Source organism: Ambystoma mexicanum, chromosome 10 (assembly GCF_040938575.1).
Source record: "Ambystoma mexicanum isolate Mex_15411 chromosome 10, UKY_AmexF1_1, whole genome shotgun sequence".
Lineage (NCBI taxonomy): Eukaryota > Metazoa > Chordata > Amphibia > Caudata > Ambystomatidae > Ambystoma > Ambystoma mexicanum.
In genome coordinates, this window is record NC_090932.1 from 852,312,764 (window position 1) to 852,337,437 (window position 24,674).

Genomic DNA, 24,674 nt, shown 5'->3' on the forward strand with positions numbered 1-24,674 from the left:
TTGGTATGCTTCATTACACCATGGCCGTTACAAATAGAAAAAAGCAATGGGTGGCTAAGCCTATAATAGACCAGATGCAATTTCACTTTGTGAAAGATCTGACTTTGATTGTGCTGGCCATGTGAACACATGAACGGACAACAGATTATGTTTCCAGACGGCAGTCTATGCCACAGAACATTGATAATGTGGTTTGTCCCCCAGAAGGGAAAATAGTTGAAAAATGACAAGATTCAAATGAAGTGGTGTGGTCTTTAAAATGTATCTTTATTCATGTTTAAATCAATTGTTTTAAAAACACAGACTGCACAAATTTAAAAATATGTTTTTAAACTACATATTAAAAATATATATATATCAATTGAATTATGGATTTTTCTGTAAGAATAAATGTGTCTATTTTTTATTGAATGTGTATTCGTATGAATTTTGGCACATTTCTTCTGAACAATTCTATTTTTTTTATATATTTTACAAATAAGTGTGAATGGAAAAAAAAAATATGTATTTATTTGTTGTAATCATTACCAAGTATATTGAGTGATAAAATGAAACATACATTTGGGTGTTATTTTATTTTGAAATTGTAATTGTTTATTTTCAATTGGTGTCGAGGACAGCACTGCCACATTCAAATCATTAGAGTCACAAAGGTGACAGATGTGAATTTAAATTGTTATTTGTTTTTAATAATACATGTATAAAGAACAGAGAAAGATGCATTCCCACCTTGAAATATATATACATAAGTATGTACATTGTATGCCACATACACATGGGAGAACTTTAAACATTTGGCCTGGGGGGTTGTACAATAATCTGGAAGATAGTGCAGTGGCATAACATGGAAAATCCAGCTTCCCCAAACAACAAAACAAGTACACGCAATAAGAAGCTCTACACCACGCTCACATTGCAATGTATCTGACAGGCAGGACAAGGACAGACAGGGCAAGAAGCATTAGTTGTGGTGTTGCTAGTAATTGTGGGCCTCGGTCTGCGCTTGGACAATGCAGAGCAGATACACGGAGGGTACTTAGCTTTTATCATTCATGCAACAAACATGCACTTGATTGTAAAGTATGCTGCAGATGTAGTTCATGGAAACATAGGTAACTGTGAGTAGAGTAGTAAAAAGGACAGGTTTCATGCAGATAAATCAAGAGAAGCCCTATGATACCTATTTGTATTTTCATGAAAGGTGTATAGTGTGTGTGTTTGTGAGTGTGTATGTGTGTGTATATATCATTTTTGTCTGACCATGATGATGTGTTGCAGTGTAATTGTGAATGTGCAAAGTAGCACTGTCTGTTCAGGTGGTGATTAGGTATTTTATTATTTAAATGTATGATAATGGGAATATGTGTCTTTTCATGGTCACATAACAATGTTCTGGATGAGACATTGCATACAATGCTTTAGTAGTTACTCAGAATTTGGTGGTAATGTTGAGAAATTATTTGAATTTGGAAAAGTAATGAGTTCTTTTCTGTCAGAAAAAGTATGTGTTTCATCTGATTGCACTGACTGTATTACATGGAAATCCTTGGGGATGTATTAAAGGAGGAGCTTTTGCTTTGAATCTGCTGATTTTTCAATACAAGTGGAGTAATAATAATTGAAATCTCACATAATTTGTTTTGCTGGAATGTAACATGAATATATTAAAACAGTTTTCTATACAAATAAGAAAGTAATAATATATTAACATGGATGGGACATATTGAAGATTATATTAAATTATTTGTGTATTGAAGCCACCATCGAGCAGGACATTACAAAAAAAAACAATGATGAAGCTATCTTAAAGAATGAAAAATAGAATCAACAAAAAGATGTATGGACTGTGACTTCATTGGTAAATCGGTTTAGCTAGAAAATGATGAGGCTTGAAAGAGACCAATAGTGTATGTAACATAGTTGGCCAATATTGCCAACATGGTTTGACACGGTGCAATAACCATACACCTGAGGCATAGCCTCTTCTCCATCCTAATTAGTGTATGTTTATGCCCATGTGTGATGGCCAACCAGGTACATCAGCAACATTGTTAAAATTGAAGCCAGTCTATCACTGCATCTTCTCAGTAGCATTGCAAAGGAATTAAGGCATTGACGCATTATAGACTGACTCTTCTTCCATACCTCTATGACAACAAATGCTTCCTCTTGTCTATTTATAATGATCTCCATCTATATGTATCCATCTCTCTATATCCATCTATCTCTTCTTCTCCATCTCTATCTATGCATCTCTATATCTCACTGTGTTCATCTCTCTATATCTGTTCTTGCTGCCCTGTCTTTGCATGTCTATATACACACTGTTCCATTGAGCTCCAGGCTTCTTTCTGTCTACATCTCTAGTAATCTTTCCATATGTATATGAATCTCTTGATATAACTATATCCATCTCTGACTCTGCAACTCTATGTATCCATACTTCTCCCTCTATAAATCTCTATCGACATTAATCTCTGTATGTCCATACGCATATTTATATTCATCTATCTTTCTGCTTCTCAGTGTATATATCCATTTTGCTTTTTTTTTCCATGTCTCTATATGTCTGTATTCAGCACCCTCAATACATCTCTCATATCTGCCTAGTTGTCTATGTATACATCTATCTATATGCATCCCCATCTATATGCTTTTCTCTGTCTATGCATATCTTTCCATACATGTACCCTATATATCGCTTCGTCTATATCAATGTACATATCCATCTCTGTATATTAATATACCTTTACATATCGCAAAGTATGCATGTCTCTATGGCTCTCCATCCATCTCTCCCTGCAAATGTAACTGTATGTATCTCTTTTCGTATACATATATATATAATCTATCCATTCATCATTCTCTATCCATGTACATTTTCTCATCTCCCTGTATGCATCACTCTATAGCCCTCTATCCCTTTCTTTGTATATATCTATCTCTATGCATTTCCCTTTGTCTACATTTTTATCAATCATTTCTCTCTATGCATCTGTCTATATCCATGCGTCTCTGGATATATGTGCACATTGTTTTCAAACTCTGTATTACTCAGTAGACTGTCACCCCCACCATCAGTCTGTATGTCTGTCTGTCTCTCTTTCTGAATGTTTGAAGTATTGCGTCTTTCACCGTTTCTAATGTACCGCCTAATATAATATGCCAGGTGCAGCCTCCAATGCCCCAATAATGCAAATGTATGGTTGGTATGAGTCGACAAACCACATTGTGGGGGTTGAGCCCGGTGGTGGGCCATTTTCTGTGTGGTCAATGTGTGTTGCGTAGGTACACAAAGAAAACCAATGAGGTTGACATCAGTTTAAACGCAAAATGGTCCTTGAATGAAATGAACAATTGCAACAGTGACAACGTTGTATATATGATAACATATCCATGTGGATTGTGCTATGTAGGCAAGACCATCAGAAGGTGTAAAAGTAGATTGTTTGAACATCACAGCTGTATCAAGGGAAAGATTCTACAGGCACCTATGGCGAAGCAATTTATTGAGGAGGGAAACAGCCATGAGGATTTCACCTGGGTTATTCTCAAGAAAATCCATGGTCTGAATAAAGAAAACACCAATGGTAAACTCTTCAACTTTGAACAAAAGATGATCTTCAAATTTCAAAGCCATTTATTTGGTTTAAATGAGGAGGTGTAATGGCATAATGTGACCCCACCTACGGGTGTTTCTGGCTGTAGTTTAATTCAATATTCATCTAAGATCAGGTCCTTAACTGGTGATGCAGCTGGGATGTTATGGCAGGTTGGTGTCCAAAAATGATAATGCTCAAACGCCTTGGCTATTGTTGTAATCTATGGTACTTGGAACACCAATTGTGTTGTATATTGCTGTGGTTTCTGGGTGCTCTTAAAATAACATTGGTGTCCTACTTTAGGTATGTTAAATAGGCAAGATCCTGCATCAACGACAACATTGCAATATCATATGTGTAAATAGGCCAAAGTGTAAGTGTTCTTGATATGCTAGGAAGCTGTGTTTCTTGCCTAGGGTAGGAAGAGCATTGCGAATGAGAGTTGACTCAATGTATTATTGATCTGTGAGTAGAGACGGTGTTGGAGATATTTCACGAAGGCAACCCCAAGAGGGCTACCGAAAAACGAGGGAAAGATGAGTCCTTCGTCTTGGGCAGTGATCGCAAAGTCGAGTTTATATGAAAAGTTGGCCAGGTATGGCTTGAAGAGTTGGCGTGCTTGCCCAGTTCTTTAGGTACAGGTATGCTTTTTGACAAATTGTCCACCCATGAGATATTTTGTATACATGTAGCGAGCTAAAGGGGAATGGTACTGTGTGTATTGTGAAACAGAATGGCGTAGAAGGGTAGTCCAAGATGGCTGCTGGCATTCTTTGGGCTAGGCTAATCCTTTGTTGATGATTATGGTTGTTGCATCGAGCATACATAAGAAGTCAGTCAGGGTCGGCTCTGAGGTTTGGCATGGCTGAACGTTTGGAAGCACCCGTTTATTTGACCCTAGTTCGCAGAATAATCTACAGGCGAGTTATTGTAATGACATGCAGGGAGTAACGTGGGTGAAGGGCACTGGTATACTGTGTGTTGTGAAACCGAATGAGGAAGAAGTATGTCTAACGTGCCCCGGCGTTGAATGGGGGTTGGCTTTCAAAGCCTTGTTTGTTTTTTATAGTGGTTGAGGCTCCACACACATAGGAGCGGGACAAACTAGCCTACACATGTTTGCCGGGAATTTTGAATATGGGTTCTTATGGACACCGGTTCTAGGGATGAGTGTTTCAATGGCCTGCTATTTATTTCTTGGTTCTTAGACTTTGAAGTGGAGGTTGTTGATTTTTCAACATGGAAATGCTCGATGGAAATTGAAAATGGTATGATGGACAGAGGGCACCCAACGGTTTAGAGAAAGTAGGACATTTGGCATGTGGGTTTTCCTATCTGTGTGTTTACCTACTTTTCATGTTTGGGGACATGGGCACTGGTGCGGGTAGTGGTGTTGGTATTGATTTTTACCCTAAGGAACATGGAATTGAATTTATTAGTCTTCTTATACGTGTTTGTGTTTGACAGTACTGGTCAGATTCCATTTGGAGGCTGGATTCGAATTGTGGTCCTAAGTAAATAGAACCGTGGAATTATTTCTGCAAATGTGAAGGAGTTTATCATGCTTAAATAGTAGGTATCTTTATGAATTTTGTCTGTGTGTTCTACAGACTGACATAATGATGCCACATATGTTTGAGCATCAGTGTTTGTAATGATAGAGTAATAGAATCAATTGAGTAATTGGTGAGAGGTGTTTTTTCTTTTTCTCTCTTTCTAAAATCTTTTAACAGCGCAGTGAGTGATTTTATGTAAAGTTCACCCGAAATACAAGAACAAGAATGTATCTATGAATTAAGACAGACATTCCCTGATGAATGTTCTACCGATGTGGAGTTATGCTAAGGGTAAGATGTGTGTTTTTGGAGGGGAGTCTTTTCCTGGTCACCTGAATTGTTAAAATGGTTTCACTACAGCTACCACAATTCCTAGAGACTGCAACAGCAATTATATTGGATTCACCTGAACAGAAAGGCAACTCAGCCTCCCTGATGAGTGTTGCCGACACGAAAGCGCTAGGAGGAGAACAGCAGTGCAAGAAGGCAATCAACCCTGTGAACAATTGGGCAGCAATTGGGATTTAACCCTGTGCAATGTACTGGACAATTTTGGATTTAACCCAGCAACCTTTTTTCAGGTAATATATTGGTCAGGCACTGGATTGCGTGCCTCGCCCCTTCTTTTTTCACCAATTACCTTGTGGAGATCCAGACTCCAGAGGCTGCAGCACCGGGGTCATTATGCCCTACATTGGAGAGCCATAAATATGGATTTTCCCCCTCCCCCTGCTAAGGGTTAGATGTGTGTTTTTTGGAGGGGAGTCTTTCTAAATGGGCAGCAATTGGGATTTAACCCTGTGAAATGTACTGGACACTTTGGCATTTAACCCAGCAACCTTTTTTCAGGTAATATATTGGCCAGGAACTGGAGTGCGCGCCTCGCCCCTTCTTTTTTTACCATGGACAGAAACATGTTGGGATTATGAAACTGGGACACATTATTAGGAAAGAGATGTCATTGTGCATTCCTCTTCTCTGCTGGCTTTCTACATAGAAAGGATGTCAGCACAGCACCCCAGGCCTCACTATTGCTGCCGGGGGAGGGAGCGATGGGCACAAGGGGAGGCACAACATTTTGTAGGTGAAGCGGGTACCCTCTGTGGCCCTACCCTAGAGACAACACTGTGTAAGAGAGTACTTGGAGTTTGCAATTGTAGACCAAGATGACTATACATTGTGAACCGTTACCATTTTATTCAAATAACAGTAACAATTGTGTTGAATTTTCATTGTTATTATAGGACATGCACTCGTACGTCCTGCCCCTTTCCTACATCCTGTATGGGTGTCCCTATCTTTATTCTTGAAAGCCAACAGGAAAGTCCAAACTCAACTGTTCTAAAGATCCAAACTGAGATTAAGGCATGGAGAACCCCAGCTCTGCATTGGCTCTGCATTGGCTTCCAGGAAATAGGTGTGTTTTAGATAAACCGACATTGCTCTATAAAACTAAGCTCCGAAGAGGGGTTGCTAAACAGAATTCCTGATGTAGCTGGTGAGCAAATTCTTCATGGGGCATTAGAGCTGCCAAGCAGAGCTGGGCTATGGGGCTGAATAGGATTCCAGACTGGCTTTGGTAAAAAGAATCAAGCATCAATTCCAGTGCATTTACCAGAACACAAGTAAATATCTTTTTTTGGTGCAGAAATGTGCTCTTTGCCTGTATTTTTCCAGATTTGTATTTTTGGACTTCTTCTATATTTCGGGGGCTGAACTCTGCACATTTTTTCACGTATCTTTCTTTTCCTTGGTTTTGGATAGCCGCTAGCGTCCATGGCGTATTTGTCAGATTCGCTTCTAACTCTCCTCTGGCATTTATATAAAACTGAGCCTGGTGTGCCATCAAGCTGGGCAACCACATATAAATCACATATAACATCATCAGCTTTGAATTGCAGGTTAGGCAGAGCCACACATGTACTTGTGAAATGAAAGAAGAAATGCAGCAGGTGGATGTCAGCTGGCTAACATATTCTTTTTGTATACATGGCTTTTAGCTTGGGTTAAGGTAACTTCCTTTGAAGCCAGGCTTTTGACAAAGGTTTTTAGCCCTTTCCATTTAAGGGGTTTACATTTATAATAGTATTTATATTCCTATATGTGTACAAGGATGCAGGAATGATATTCAGCTAGATTACTGCTAATATTAGGTACTGCAAATTGCTTTTCTGTACTATGTTTAATACTCATATGTTGTCTCTACAAGAGAACACATATACATAAATGTTAAACAAAGGAGTGATAGCATTTTGTGTTTGTTTTTATATTTTTGTATATACGAGTACAACAATAACTATATTTCAAGTGTTTGTTAAATCTGTGCAGGAAGGTTATTGATGACATTTCATGTTACTAAATTACACAAGGTTAGTAGAAATTGTGTCCTAGATAGTCTGGAGATAGGCACACAACAAGACTGCAGTCCAATAGGAAACATATTAGGTGCTAAGGGGTAGTGGTTCCTTTGCATTAAGCACAGAGACCCACCTCTTTCTGAAGCCCTCCCTCAGGTCTACCCTATCTCCCTGCTGTAACCCCTGCCACAGACCTAGGCGGCCATTTTGAATCACTTCTGGGGTGGAGGAGAGGCTCTATGAAATGCGGTATGATGAAAAGCAAGACACAGGCATCATGAAAAGGCTGTAAATGCTCAGTGACTGCTGGTGTCATTGCAAGTTTTGGATTATTTCCCTTGTTACCATAGAGAAACAATTAGGAATTGAATGGCTTCTTTTTACCACATGTTCTGGAATATTATGCTGGCAATGCACCTTTTCAACTAACTGTTTCCCCACTGATCCCCATGACATTACTTGGTGCTTCCTCGCTATGCTCGGACCCTCTCAATAATGTGGGCACAATGCCAATGCCCCGCCATTAAAAATATTCAGCATCCATCACTGCGATTGAGTTGTTTACAATGCGGGTTAACCTCAGGAGCAACCCTACACAATGATTAGGGGAAGTGGGGTTGAATCACAATTTGCCAGATTAAACGTACACAATTGGCCTGCATTTATTTATTTATTATTTATTTACTTTTATAGCGCCGAAAACCCTCAGGCATCAAGCCGCTTTAGATGAATTACAATTGCCCAGCTCGAGCCTAGTCAAATACAGTAGCTAAAATGCTGCTGGCTTTGGAAATAGACAATAACAATGGCATTCTTACAAGCACACAATGAAACCGTTTGTTTTTGTAATAACAAGCATGTTATGCCTAACTGTGCCAATGCTATATGGGGAGAATTCGTATTTGTGCAATGCCTACTTTCACACAGTGCAGGTAAAAAAAAGAGATATTACACACTATTTTCTTTCTCATACTAGGTGCATATCGAACCAATATGCAATACAGTCCAACAAAAAGAGCCCAAGGCTCGCTGTGATGTTAGCTGGGAAGATGTAAATATTATCATTTACAACGGAGGGCGCCACCTGCCGTTCGTTCAGAAACTACAGCAGGGCTGTTGACAGTACTGTAAACTTGACGGCAACACTTTCGGAGGTGAAAATAGCCAGACGCTACTGTGGGTTTGTCATTTCTATTAGTCGCTTCCCTTAGCGCTTTGACGCAGCCTGTAATCTGTCACAGCGACACATCTTCACTTCAAGGAATTTAACAGATCCCGGCGACATGTCATCTACTTTGTCAATGGCGAACGTTAAACTATAAAAACACTATCCACCGAGATCCGCTCTTTTCATCTTTTCATGTATATTTCAGTACAGACGAACTGCACACTGAAGCTAAACAGAATGCCTCCATTGTTTTGCAATTTAACTCAAGACACCCTCTTTCCTGCTGCACACGGTGCGCTTATTCTGCCTGTTAACCCATCAAGGCACACCTTTCGCTCCTTTGAACTCTGATCCCAGAAACTACGTCGAGACATTCTGTTTTTTTTTTTTATTGCCAACTACCAGACCGCTGCCACTATTTGCAGCAGTAACACAAATGGAGCCGAGTGCAGTAATTGAAAAGAGGCGCACGGCTATGGAAGGGCGATTTTAGTCTTGAAGTCTGTAGAGTTGGAGGGAGGCAGGCACTGACATCCTATGTTTGGGAGCTTTTGAAAGTCTCTCCAGGCGACTAGACATCACTGATTTCATTATGCCCCGGAAGCACAATGGCGCATTACTCTGAATAGCGGTACATGATTGATCTGACGATCCATCTTCTGCACACAAGTATCTGCACATTTTGGTCCCTGACAGCAGACTGATGGATATAGTGACAATATGATGCTGGGACTGGCTACACCTTTCAAAGCACACACACACACACGGCCTGTTTTCAACTCACGAGGGTGTACATTGAATCGCTCTTCGCTTGCGGGATCAGCGTCTTTTACAGAAGAGGGACCTCTTGTTGGAGCAGATATGGCAATTTTGCTGGGATAAAGTTATCCACTACTTTATCGCTTTATTTCGGCAATATTGCCATAAAAGAATAAAAACATATATACACACATTAGAAATAGTACAAATCACATTCATCAAAAACTACTTGAATATGCTAAAAAAATGTTTGACATCTCCAACCCGTTTCCTTAATTGGTACACAATCCTGTGTATCTACCCTCTTTATTGTTATGGGCTAGACAAGTATCGGGGCCCCTGTCAAGTAGAAATAGAAGACAACACAAATGCCCTTCTGGCCAGTGTTTGTCTCAAAAAAGTCAGTAGTGACTGACCCACAAGCGGATTCTCTGCCCACAGAAGATATAACAAAGCAGGTCGACATTGTGCAAACTGTCTGTCTCCGAAGACTTGGACCAGTGTTCTTGCTCTAATGTCCTTAAAGACTGGGCACAAGAGCACAAAGTGCAGATTATCCTCTACTGCCTTGCAACCATAGGGGCATGCTTTGCCCTCCCTGCCCGCTGGCCATCGGACAGCGGGGACCTTATGGGAAGGCAATTGAATCGAGCTTGAGTGAAAAGATTTCTGTCGGCCGGATTGTTTGCCCATGATAAATAATTTTGTGTTGAGTCTGTTGAGATAATTGCCAGGTTTCTGTTAGTGTCCTTCTGTATTTCTATGTGTTCTCCCTCGGCCCGGAGAAAGATGGCATTTGTTGCTGAAGTTGGGTCGCTGAGACGATAATAATTAGCATGGGGTTGGTCAGACGATGTTCAACATTCAGTTTTGCCAAACACTTCCTTAACCGTGATAGCCAAGGCATTTTATTAGATCCACCTCTGGCTATCAGATTATTTATCAAAGAATGTGTTATCCGAGCTTTTGGATTCACCCATAATGTAACCCAGTGCAAGATTGTCTCCACTCCATTTCATCGGCCAGAAACGACATCACTAGCTCAGTGTGGGCACCAATATCTGGTGCCGATTGGGAGGATGGGGGATTCGAGAATGATTTTAAGAAAGAAATTCTCAGAAACCTGGATACTTTGTGTTTTATCATAGCCCCAAAGCGATGCTGCATATTTTGCTGCTGCCTTTGCTTTGCTTCTGTTTACCGTCTTTATCAGGTCCAAAGGCTTGGAACTGGACATCGACATAAATCTCCTAACCCCCCAAGAGATTGATTAAACCTGGCCCCTTGCTTCTCGATATGAGCCGCAGGTTTCAGATTTGGAGTGAGACATATTGTTAAGTAGTCAAAAGACATAACTCTCAGGATTATGACACTATTCGTAAAGATTGGTGCCCTTTTTGGGCTTTTCCTACTCAGATGACAAGACATAACAGCCGACTTGTATTCATTTACCTTCAGATCAATGATGTCATAAAATCTGTGTATGCCGTGACAAGGTCCTACAAAGCTCTTGCTGTGCGAGCAACCAGAACCGTATCATTGGCATATGGCAAGACCGGGTATGGCTTCCCATTAATTTTCGGCACGTGCGTAGTGGCTTGCATCGCCCCCCCCCCCCTTAGCCCTTATTACTTGTCACACAAGCCTGGGTACTTTTATGAAGACCAATCAGCAAGTTCACTATCCCCACTGGACAGCCCTGCGGCCCGAAGCACAGCCCACCGCTCTTTCCTGTTAACCTTTCAAAGGCTGATCTTGGTTCCATATAGGCAAGGTGTATTGGCTCAGACTTTAAATAAAGTGAGTTAGCCAGAATAAGGCAGACGTTTAGGATCTGCTCACTTGTCCCTAATCCTGGGGATAAACCCACTTGTATATCATGTAGAGTATTTCTGATGTTAATTCAAGTGTCAATTTTACCCAACGGCACTCTTCCAAAGATCTTAAACAGAGAGTCGAGGAATGAAATCGGTCTGTACGAGGACAGAGTGTTTTTTGAGCCCTTTTTAGAAATGGGGTAGATTATTACCATCCCCCATGATTCTGGGAATTGTACCTTCGTAAACATGGCATTAAAACAGTCTGTTAATACTGATACCCACAATCCTACATCTTCTCTGAACAGGTCATCCGGAATACTATCCGATCCCGGCGAGTACTGAGTTTCTCGCAGGCAATTGCATCTGCTACTTCTTCGATGCTAAATAACATCGAATTCCCTTCCTCTCTACATTGCCTTATTTCTGGAGACTAAGGTGCCTCATCAGAATCAGTGTTTTCCAAACCCATTGCCACCTGCGGGGAATTATAGAGGGTGGCAAAGTGCTCGATCCAGTCTGCATCCGCAACATTGGTTTCTAACCCATCGCCCAACCTTTTATGTTTGGGCCACAGGGAGACTAAATCCCAAAACATCTTGGTATTGTTGGATTTAGCAGTGAGCATCAAGTCTTTTCATGCTCAGGAACGTCATTTCCCCAAAATGCCAGGGGTAGCAGAAGTGATATCCCATGCCCCTTGACCTTTGATGACATCAATGTCATCTGACATCCGCCCCAAAGTGACATAATGGGAAGCAACGGAACATAACCTTTCACCCCTTGACAAAATAGGAAGTGGCATCACATAGCATAGTACTTAAGTACACTACGATAAATATGGTTACTATATCACTGTAGTATGATATACATTTCATGCTATCACCCTATGTATCAGTAATATCAGTGTGTATTAGCCCATATTACCAAATTACTGTGAATGCAAGCAGACGTTCAAGGCCAAATGATAATGATGTGTTATTATATTCCACTTACGCTTAAGCTCTTTATATAGAACACATATACATACAATTTCACACAACCTGTGTTGGTACTCATTTAAAGACCTCAGAAGGATGAAAGGCTGAGTTGGCCTGGCTGGAATTCGAACCTGCAGATCACACACACATCGCAGCAGCAAGCGCTCAACCCACTGAGCTCTCTAACCAGCTATAGCTAACTCACCAGCTATAGTAAAATGAGCAATTACATGTCTGAATGTTCTCAAAGTCAGAAAGCAAATTACAATCTGTAGTGGATACCAATAAACTGGTGTCCTGCATGCTGGACATATTACCTCTGGACCTGGAACAACATCTTCACGCAGAACGAGTTATGCTCATAGAACTGCTAGACCGTTCTATTCTAAATGGAGATTGTTTGATGCACTGCCGGGAAAACAACGTCTGCATTATTCACGTTATTAAATTCACGTGATTCAGGTTAGTCACGTGTGTTATGGCAGTACGTTCATAAGCAGCGGTGATACGTCCCTCGCTGCTTCTGATTGAACCAATGTGGCGTTTGGTAGCTGAAACCCTTGATCTGCATCCTCGCATTCTCTTCAGTTACTTTCTTGGCTTCTTCGGCGTGTGTTCTTCCACACACAAATTCATGGAGCTGCTGCCTGGAAGTCACAGGTCTATGCGTGCACTTCAGTCACGTGTATTCTGACACGCAGGTTCCTGATTTCTTCGCATGCTGCTTTCCTGACCATGTGAAGTCGGTCACGTGTAAATCCCATGCGGACGCTGTTTCCAAGCGCGGCTTGGGCTGCGTGTACTTTGGTCGCATGTTAAATCTCATGCGGACACTAGCGCGGCTGTCCCGGCTGTGTGTACTTTGTTCGCGGGTAATACACACGTGGACTCTGGAACTCTTCAGGTACGGCTGCTCTGACTGCGTGCACTTCTGTTTGCGTATCGCACACGGTCTACTCTACTCTTTACACGCTGCGGTCCTAGTTGCGTGTCCTTGTGGACGCTATCCTGTGGTGCACCAACCCGGTATCCAGCGTGAGCCTCGTGCCGTTCGGGATAAGTCTCCCTTACTAAGCTTCCCCTCCTTTTCGTTGTTTCAACTCTAAGCCTACAGGTCAGTGTTGTTAATTAGTGCTATTGCTGTTCTATAGTTGATTTGGGACAGTTTCTCATGATACTTTATTTATCCTAGGCTGACTTCCTATAAAGCTCCCACGCCCTTTCCAGTGATCCCTCTCTCTGCCTGTTTCACCAGTCAGAGAGTGGTATCATTTGGAAGGTCTAATTTGACTTCACTACTATCAAGTCGTGTGAATAAGGATCCGGAAGATCCCTACCGAGTGTATACTTTTTGGTTACCATATTTTTTTCATAAGGTACCTTGGTGATTTATGACAACTGGTAACTGAGATTTAACACCAGGCCAGTTCATCTGCTGGTCTAGTGCAAAGTTGGTCACATGTGAAGCATGTGTGGATCTAGTTTTCAAGCTTCAGAGTTTGGCAAAATGCATACCATTGGGAGGGTTCATAACTGTGTATTAAAGAATTTAGAGTAGCGCAGGTAAAGCACTGCACTCACACGGTATCCCGTACTCTGGGCACTCGTTACCTCATACATCCAAACAAACATCCTGAACAGCATGCCAGGGAGAAAGGAAAGATAGACACAGAACAACAAAACATGAATTGTGGCACAATGAAACCAAGAGCCACTTGATGTGCTTTGGTCAAACTTTTCTACACTGTATACAAGCTTTTAAGCACAAGGATTTTGTCAAGTGACCGAGGAAACTGAGATATGTCTTGTGATGATCGTAACAGGGACAACGGCAGAAAATAACATGCTATAGCTGCAACTTGCAAAAAGCAAAATACATATAGTTTTTGTGTCCATTGTGAATTTGAGATGTTCAAGAACAGACTAAATCAGACTAAATTAGTGACTCACTCCATGAAGTGTGCCTACAATAAACCTTTAATGAGTCTAGCAATTATTGTATAGAATTCCAGAAAGACTATTTGTTATTCCTATTCTTTCTTATTTAGGGTCACTGCTCAAAGTGTTACACTTGTGGAACCCTCTGTTTTTTTAAGAGGCCTGAACAAGAAAGCCAGCCACTCCAGAAACAAAGAGCCGCACTGTGCTGGCCACAGCCCAGGAACTTCCATGAAAAAAAAAAATGAAAAAAGATTTTTTTTGTTTAAGGCAAGCAAGGTAGACCTCAGGGGTTGCAGTTGCGACACCTGGCGACCCCCAAATGACGTCACCGCCCATGCTTCCTTATCCAGTTTTCGCTTGCACTCTGTTAATACCTGTTTATAATTTGCTCTTGCTAATCTGATCAGGTTTCTATTTGACACTTTCCTTTTTAGGAGGGCATGTAGAGATGATTTTGCCTTCTTGCACTCCTTGTTAAACCAGGAAGTTTATTTTTTCCAGACAACTTTTGTGGCCTCCTTCTGGCACCCTGCAGTCAGTTTCCTGCATAAAAAATCAAAATCGTCCAGAATGTTAGTTACTCGCTGAGGTTCATCCATCCCCTCTAGCGTATAGCCAAGGAATGGTATAGCATTGTTATAATTCCTCTGCAACAGTTTTTCTTTGTTGTCCGGTCGCCACCTTATCGTACATTTGAAGCCCTCCAGTACATTTGCTCCAAGTTGCGAGATGATGACATTCTCATGCAGCCTGATCACAAGCTCCAACACCAACGGATGATGATCACTCCACTCATCCTCTAGAACATGAAAATCCTTAATCATGTTCCAAAAACATACTGGGAGGCAACAATAGTCGATTGTTCTTTCACCATTGGTTCCTTTAAAGGTTGTTTTTCCCAGTCTGTCACCCTTAGTGCGGCCATTAGCTGTTCTCAAGTCCCATTGGTACAGCCAGGATGTCAGCCTAAGCCCATCCCCACACATTTGGGAATCCATCAGTTCTGGTTCCGGTACTTCCTGCAAACGTCCCTCTGTGTTATCGAATAGATCTGGTGGGGCGCACTACCACATTTGACATTAAAGTCCCCCACCAGCAAGACCATGAGTGTGCCCAGATCCAAGTCGCCAATATAGTCATCAAAGAGTTGCTTGAGTTGAGCCAGGGATTGCCCCTTGTTGGACATGTGTGGACTGTTCTAAATGTTAAACTGGACTATTTTCATAATAACATCCAGGCTAACTTTTACCACCTGCGAGCAACAATTCTGAGCACTCAGGTCGACATGATGGCATTCATACAAGGAGTTAACAAAACTGCCATCCCCCCATATGACCGACCCTGTGTGTTTTTTGATGCTGGGATCTGGAATGATTGAAAACTGTCCAAGAACAGCGTATCATTGTGACCATGTCTCCTGTAGGAAAACAAATTAAAACCTCTGTATTATGTCTTCCCTTACACACTTGAACTTGCTCCCTGCAATATTCCACGATAATAGAGAGACATTGGCTCCCTTCAATGGGTCCCACCACAGAGTAACTTCCTTTTTTGATGTGGGAATCTGACCCCTCAGATTATAACCTCAGATCTCTTCCTCATTCAGTCCCATTGTCCCAGCCCTACTACCCCTCTTCCCTGTGGGCTCATGCTCCCCTACAGCTGCTTTAGAGTTGGGGTCTATGTCACAAGTGCATAGACTTTCTCTCCTGCCTGCTTGCATAATTGATAGTCCACAATAGTGGCCTGCCTAAGCCTCTGCTCTAACTCTGGTCTTGTGAAGTCAATAATTTGGCGATTAGAATCCACAAACTTTCTTTTTTGCTTCTGGCACCCCACACTCTCAGTTGGTTGTTGTAACTCATCTAAAGTTCCACCCTCCGTATATCAGGCATACCATGAGTCATGCAAGCAGCATATTTCTGCCCTTGTGTCCTCATCCACCTCAATCCCCTTCATAGCTAATGCATCTCTGCTGTTTAGTGTACACATACAAAGGTTTGAATTCACAAAACAAAATTGAACATTGCACCCCCTTAGAAAACATACAATCTGATAAAATACGAATATTTGGAAATAGGTTGAATGAGATATCGCTCATACCTTAGACCTCTGATAGGGCCTTCGTCAATGCTCTTTTATAGCCATTCTTGTTAACATATGTGAGACCCTTGAAACAACAGATTAAATTAATATTCTGCAATCCTGCCAAGGGGTCCGCACTGTCCTCATTAGTAAGTCTTTTTGCGCATGAATGCAGGTAGGGAATACTGCTGTGCAGGATGGGTTTGGGTCACAGTCCCTGCTTGCACTGGCCTAGCACTTTTCATTACAGACCCCCAGCTACCTCCAGCAAGTAGGATTTTCAAAAGATGAGCGGATGAGGTAAGAAAAAGGAACAAAAACAGTGCCTTTTTGTTATATGCAGCCGCCACTAAAAAAAAAAAACATTGGGGGTGATTAATAACTCCCTGTTTACTTAGGGTGCAGCATGAACACACTGAGAGTCACAGTGAGAGTCAAATAACCCTCCCACTGCCTTAGCTCAGTGCCTCACAGCAACTCAACACAGCACGAGGGTCTCCCCGAATCACTCTGTTACTGCACATTTTTCCAGGCTACTCAGGCTACTCAATGGCTTCGGGACCAATGCTCATCAGTCGCCTTCCAGTGAGGCTTTCCGTGTCTGGCTTCTCTCTCTCTCTCCCCCATATCTCTCCCGTGTCTTCGCGTATGCTCGCAGTTCCAAGTGGACTAGAGGAAGGGACCCACCACCGAGCCACGTCAAGCCGCACTGCTACCAAGAGTCAGGAAAACCAAGGTTGTCGCTTCTGATGTGGTCAGTTATCCCTTCAAAGAGAAAGAAAATGGCGCACACCGCAAAACCAAACACTGTACTTTTAACGTGTCACAACAGCATGGGTGTTATTTCATTGCATTAATACACATTCCCAAGTGCGCCATAATGTGATTACTGTACCTCATGTGTTAGAGCACCTAATGAGGCAAAAAGGCAATCATCTCAAGATAGAGCCCGATATAACGGTAATTAATATTCTAATTCTTAACTTTTTAATTAGACTTGACATACATGATAGATCGACCCAGTTACATTGTATAATATGTATTCTTAAATTACCTTACAATTTGCAGTACGGTAATCATGATTGATAGCTGACTAGTGCTGGCTTACAGTGCACTTGCCAAATAATTCCGGAGGCCATTCTAGATATCTCTTGGTCTAGACTACATAGGCATCATAGTAATGCATAGTTCTTCACAGTCGTTAGCACACAATACATCTTTCAGCCACTCTTCTTTCCTAGGGACTTCTTGGACCTTCCGTTTCCTTAGTATTCATCGTTTAGCTATTATACATCCCATGTTCAAAAACCTCCTCTTATGTTTTTCTGGTGCATCCAGTCACATCCCAAATAAACATGCCACTGGCATTCCTTCCACAGGTTTATCAGGTATCTCGCATGAAGTTGTACTAACCGAATCCCAGCTCTTAAGTCTAGGGCAATCTCAGAAGCATAAAAAAGTTGGATGAAAGCATGACTCCAAACAGATGTAACCAAAAGGTTCCAAAAGGTAGAGTTAAAGACTAAAGACCTGATTCATAGAAATATCTGCTAGGAAAATAGGGACTTTGCACGCCAAACTGCGTGCAAAATCCCATGTGTCTATTCATGGAATCGACTGTGCAGCACTTTTGTTGTGCTTTGCAGGGACATTGCGCAGGGTTGGCACATTTCTGCGAGTCTCCGAGTGCCTTTGCGTAAGGCACCACGCAGAGTGTGGGCATGGCTTGCGCACAGGGCATAAAAGATGGTGGAACTTGGAAAACGAGGAATAACAAGGGAAAATGTGGGCATAACGAGGGACAGCCAACAGGCAGTCCATCGCACATCCACTATTGCACGAACGATAAATATTCCTGAAAGTGACCCTGCAACCTCTCGGTGGAGAAATGGCCACGCAAAGCCCTCATACTATCCGCCACCCAAAGGCAGGTGTACAGACACTTGCACATAGGATTCACTGTGCAGAGGTAAGATCAAGTGTCAGATTTTGGGGTGCATGTTGCCAGCCGGGGTTCCAATCAAACTTAGGGGTGTGCACATGCATTGTAGCGGGGTGCAGGAATGGTTTACAGGGGTTCGCATGCAGAATTTTTGAGTTTTACAAAGTATCGTACGCATGTTGTCGGGGTGCCGGTAACAGTTACGAGGAGCCCGCACAGGGTCCCCGAGATACAGGCCTGGTTGTGGGGGACCCCATGCACTGTTTGAAGGGTGCATCTATTCACGCCTGGGGGAGCACGAAAAGGTGGGTGTTCTGGCTGTTTAAACTTTGCATGGGGGCATGTCAGGGACATTCCAGTCGCGACTTGCGTATACAGTTACTTTGCTCAGACAATTCCATGAATATGCAAAGAGCGCTTTTTTTTATTCTGTGCGCAGGCTCACAGAGTGTCCTTCTTGGCAAGCAGCCCTTGCAGAATAAATGCTCACTTTTCCATGAATCGGGCCCTGAGTGTGGAAAAAGGTTCCCACACACTCAGAACTGATCAAATATCCAAAAGACCAACATAAAGCGCTGGGGGACTCATGTGGGGAGAATTATACACAAAAATGAACTTCTACCTAATGGCAGTAATAGTTTCTTCCTGTGGCAGTACTGTACTACTGGTCCAAACGTCATGGAGCTGTGTCAGTGAAAGCAGGGGCACAAGCTCCTGTGTCCTAGTTTTTGGGGAGAATTTTTACTGGCCTTTTTTCTCTGGGAGTATTTGCCAATTTTTAGGGAGTAAGTGGCTGATTCACCCCTTAACTGTTGGGCAGAGTTAAACTACCCAGACAACATAGCAACGGAATTATTCTAAGATATGTGTTTAAATAATACATTATGATAATCATTGAGTTAATTGTCCTTATTCAGGCCGAAGATTGTAGTTCTCAATTTATAGGTATATCCGGCTCCTAGTCGTCTTAATGTTAGTACTCTGCCGCCTCTTATTGACTGCTTAACTGAGTCCATTGCCAAAAATGTCCCTTATTGTCCATTTATTGCAACTCATCCTAGTGCTGTGACAGGGGTAGTTTCGGGTTCCTGGTTGCCAATCATGCTGATTTGTTGTGTCCTGACACATAATTCACAAACCATGCTGCCTAAGTATATTTCATTGCAAACACACACAATGGCATAAACCACAAATTTAATCTGACAATTAAAGAGTTTGCCAAAACTCAACCAAGGTAGTGTGGAGAGCAGTCAAGGCTTAATCTCAGGAGAGTGAGTGTGGTCTGGGGCCCCAGTGAGTCCACACTGAATAACACACACTAATTCAGATTAGACAGTCAGTTATAAAAATAGTTATTTATTTAGGCCTTAAAGAACACAGCAAGAAATAAAAGTAGCAGGTAGTAATATCTCACAAAACCATATAACACAAATATATACATTACCCAGTAGGTTAATTAAAAATACATCATTAAATAACAAACCCAGTGAAATAGGCAAGTTCTCTGATGCAGGTAAAATGATCAGAACCAGTCACAAGTACAATTCCCTTTCCTTAGGAAGTACAGCCCTAAAATGCATGGGGCATAGTGCACAAAAGTTACAGGTTCCAAAAAAGGTCTCTCCAGTGCGGTATTTGTTGGGACTGATTTTCTATATGCTGGCCTGATGGACAGACACACCTAGTTTAGTGACAGGTACAACTCTGAGAGCTGTAGCCAATCTAGTTCAAGGTAGCAAGGTGAGTGGTCAAGGCTTATTCTCAAGAGGTGGTGAGCCTGTAAGGGGTACTCAATGAGTACAGATTGGCCATGCGTCACATTTAGATAAAATTGTCAAGATTAGTCATGCGTCACATTTAGATTAGCTACCTAACTTAAGAGCACCCAATGTAATAAGCACCCCGTTCCTGCTCCCCTCCTACACACCTCCCTTGTACTATACACATACATGTTTGCAAAGTTTGGTGGGATTCTGTCAAGAGGGGGCAAAATTAGAGGGGGGCTCCCAAAATAATGTAAAGGCTTATAAATGAGGTGAAATTTGACGAATCTACACAAAGGTTTGCAAAAAGATTATAGATCTAGATACAAATGTTTTCGTAAAGTCTGAATGTATTTTGTCAAGTGGGGGCTAGGTTATATGATGATTGTATGTGCATACATTTGACACTTTTGAAAAAATAAAACATGGTTGAATTTCCAGCAAACTTGTGTAAGGAGCATTGAGAAGGACCTGAAAGCATGGTTTTGCAAATGTGCCTGTGTTTTATTTTTTGACAAGTGTCATAATATAGGTACAAAAAATAGTGATATACCTTTGGTGACTGAGGTGTAGCCTGTGTCCATGGGCAGTGGCAAGATTGTGCGGGTCATGGAATAAGGTCATGATCCGGACAATCTGGCTACTGGCCATGACCATGAGGGACAAAACATGGGGTTAAATTGGCCATGTCCACCTGGGACTAGCTTTGTGGTAAAGTTATTCGAAATTAGGATAGATTTGAAAAGGATGAAAAATGTGCTTGTGGTAATATGGTCATAGAGTTCTCTTTTTGCCTTCTGTGCTGGCAATAGACCGCTAAAAGCGGCCCATTACGAGTTCGCGGGCACAAGCTTTGCGCCATGCCGGTAATTACCTCACCGCCATGCCGTAAAAGGCCAAATAATCCCCCTTTCCGGCACCGTCTGTAGTGGAAATAGCTCCTCCAGCATCCAAGCCATCGGCATTAGCGGTGACCACTATTAGCGGTGACCGTAAATACGTGGAAAGGGGAAGTAGCGTCATCTCACAGGAACGGGAAAGAGTACGGCTGCCATCTTTAAAAACACAATCCATTGCCATCCACCACAACCAGGAGCCACCTGGCCCCCAGAACTCCAACACACCTCCTCCACTACCTGTTGCATTTTACTACGCCAAAAGCAGTGAAAAAAACAGGAGGTCGCCTGCGCAAGGAGCGCTTCTCCAGAGAGGAGCTCACCATGCTAGCGGAGACACTGTAGGAACATGCATATGTGGTGTTCTCAAACGACATGTCCCATCCAGCACTGCAGCGCAAAAAGCAGATTTGGGCAGAGGTCGCCCAGAGAGTCAATGCCATTGACACCACACCCCGCACACCCAAACAATGCCGTAAGCACTGGGATGACCTGCGTCTACGCGTGCGGAGCATACTCTCTGCCAACCGTAACCTTTGGATGGCGACAGGCGGAGGTGCGGATTCCCTAATCAAACTGCAACCATGGGAGGAGATATGCGCCACCACCATAGGCACCGAGGCAATAGAGGGAGTCGGGGAAATGGAGCGAGGAGCCCCGTCATCTGCCGATGCAGGTAGGTGTCTCAAATGAAACAATGCTATTACCACCACGATGATGTCCACCTGAACTGAAAGTGCAATGATGTAGAGCAGGGTCCACCAGACACATAAGTACAAGACTGCCTACAGGCAGTGCAGAGCATCACCTTGTCCACATGCATAATTCACCACATATGTGTTGCAACCCAGACGCCTCCATGCATCACCCACCCAAGAGTGAAGCAACCCGTATGTCACTCCCCCCAATGTTAATCATCTACCATTCCATATCAATGCAGCCACCCCAATGCATGCTCGATGCCCGTAGACCCATCACAAACCCTCTCCCTCCTTTGGTCCCCCACAGGCACACATTCTGACAGCGGTGATGAGGACACCAGGGAGAAAGATGCCACACCACAGAAGAAGGCCATGAAAACCACAGAGGCCACAGCACCAATGTGCACCACGGCCCCCACAACAACACCCACACCAGCCACCATCACCCAGGAGGCATTGGCAGAGGGCACACCATCGGCTGCCAGCAGCACAGTCGGTGAGACAGCTGCCACAGCAGCCATATCGGACGATGAGGGAGACGTACAGCTGCATGGCGCAACACCCGCCACAGGCCCCCTGCACTCACTGGACAGCAGCATGCACGGGCTGTCACCTGGAGATTCATGGCTGGCAAGTTTCAGCCCCACGCCAACTGTGCCTGATGACCAAAGCATGGTGGAAACACCTCACACTTTCACCCCAGTGACAACCAGCCAAGAGGGGATCATGGCTATACAGAGGCGCCAGGAGGAACTCACAGGGCTGTTGACGCAGCATATTACCGAATGTACCCGTGCAAGGGATGACATTAGGGATTGTGCTGCATCCCTCGAGTCCACCTCAAAGGACATTTGCGCGGAACTGGCAGCAGTGCGACATGTCCTCTCGGAAATGGTGGCAGCAATGCGGGACACGCATCCACCACAGTTGCCAGGACAATCTGGACCATCATCTAATGCCAGCTCTACTACGACCAGCCCTGTGCGTAGGTCTAGCGGGAACCTGCGCAGATCGGACAGAGGGGCACCTGGTGCTGGAAGAGGGGAAGGGCAGTAGGCACAGCCATGGATACTGGTGCCATGTGGACTACTGGTGCGCGCTACTGCACACCATGTGTTGGGATGTCAAGGGGGTTGGGGGAGAGGTTGTTTGGGGGAGTTGAGGGGGAGGGGGGAGAGGGTGTGTGGGGGAGTTGAGGGGGGAGGGGGGAGAGGATGTGTGGGGGAGTTGAGGGGGGAGGGGGGAGAGGGTGTGTTTGTGGGATTTGAGGGGGGAGGGGGAGAGGGTGTGTGCGTGGGAGTTGAGGGGGAGGGGGGAGAGGGTGTGTGGGGGAGCTGAGGGGGGAGGGGGGAGAGGTTGTGTGGGGTGGAGGGCTTGTTCACTTTGTTATGATTCTTTAATACACATTTTGGTGACTCATGATTAACATATGTGGACATTGCTTATTGCGTACGTGTGCTTTATTGGTGAACAGTCTACAGTGTCCATGTTCCTGACACACCCAATGCCCGAGTGCCACATCGATGTCACACTCCCCATCCATGTGTGCTAGAAACATTGGTTGATCAGAGTCTGACGCATGGCACGTCCCTCCTGTGCATCGCTGCCTCCCTGAGGTGCTGCCCCATCCCCACCCTCCTCATCCTCTTCGTCAGGTGGTTGCAGTTCAGCGTCAGGGCTCTTCGTCAGGTGGTTGCAGTTCAGCGTCAGGGGGCAGGGGCACATTCCGTCTGATGCACATATTGTGTAGCATGACACATGCCATGACGATCTTTGTCACCTTCTCATGGAGGTACAGGAGTGCCCCACCAGACCTGCTGAGGCAGCGAAACCGTGCCTTCAAGAGGCCCAATGTCTGCTCAATCACCACACGGGTACGTGTATGTGCACGATTGTAGTCCTCCTCATGCATGTTCTGTGGGTTCCGGACTGGGGTAAGGAGCCACCTCTTCAAGGGATAGCCTGCATCACCTGCATGTGGGCAACAATGTATAAGTGTAAGTCATCACATCATATGTGACCTCGATCAATGACACCATAGCATGCATTGATTTCCTGATTGCAACCACATTCCCATGCATGAATGGAGACACATGATGTGACTGCTATGTGTGTATTCCTCTTATGGACTGGTGTGCGTGCCATCGACTAGTGGGCGCAGGGGGGTCCAGTTCCTTGTGAGTGCTCATGCACTGTGTTAGTCCACGCCGGTTGTTTCCATGATCTGGCTGATGCCCAATAATTGGTATGCTTTCATCCTGGCACCGTTGATGTCAGCCTCATGTTGATGTCACTATGCAAAACAAATGGTGAAATGCACTTTTTGGACTTCTGTGTCAGTGTAGTGGTGCATTAATGTATTTGGCCCTCATGTGACTCCTTTGTACGCAGTAATTGGGGACTGTCCTTTCAGTTCATGGTATTTGGTGCTGTGTATTGGCCATAGTAATTGCTTGTAGCTGCATTGTGTTGAGGCGGATACGGTCTGATTAGGTACAGTGCAAATGTAGATGGCTATGGAATGGTTGTGACACTGCATCATTTACATGTTAGGGCAGCTTTCATCTTGCATTATGTGGTCAGGTCCAGTCTGGGCTGCTTTGGGGTATGAAGAAACAAAATAAGTTCCCAATTTGGGAACTCACGTCCCCTGCACACTTTCTAATATCTGGAAAACCAGACCAACAGTTAGATTGTTATTTAGACAATGTTTCTAATCGAATGAATGGGAACCTTTGTATTAAATCAATTTAAAAAAAGGCCAACTATTAAAGAAATAAATATTCAATCCAATTAGGTCACAAGAACCAATCTTTGTTTTTATTCTTGATGTTGAAACTGTAGATGGCCCAACGCGTTTCGAGTGGTACAACACTCTTCATCAGGGGCAGACCAATATTTCTAGAGAAAGATATGTACAATATTTACATTAGAGTGATGCTTCCATTCAAATCATTGTGGAATAGTCATTTCAACAGACTTCAATTGGTATATAATCTACTTGTATGAGCATTATTTAAGCTGGATATCCATAGTTAAAGGTACAGAGTCAAAAGGTGAAAAACATCCTGTCAGCTGTTAAAGTAACATTATATTTCGATTGAAGT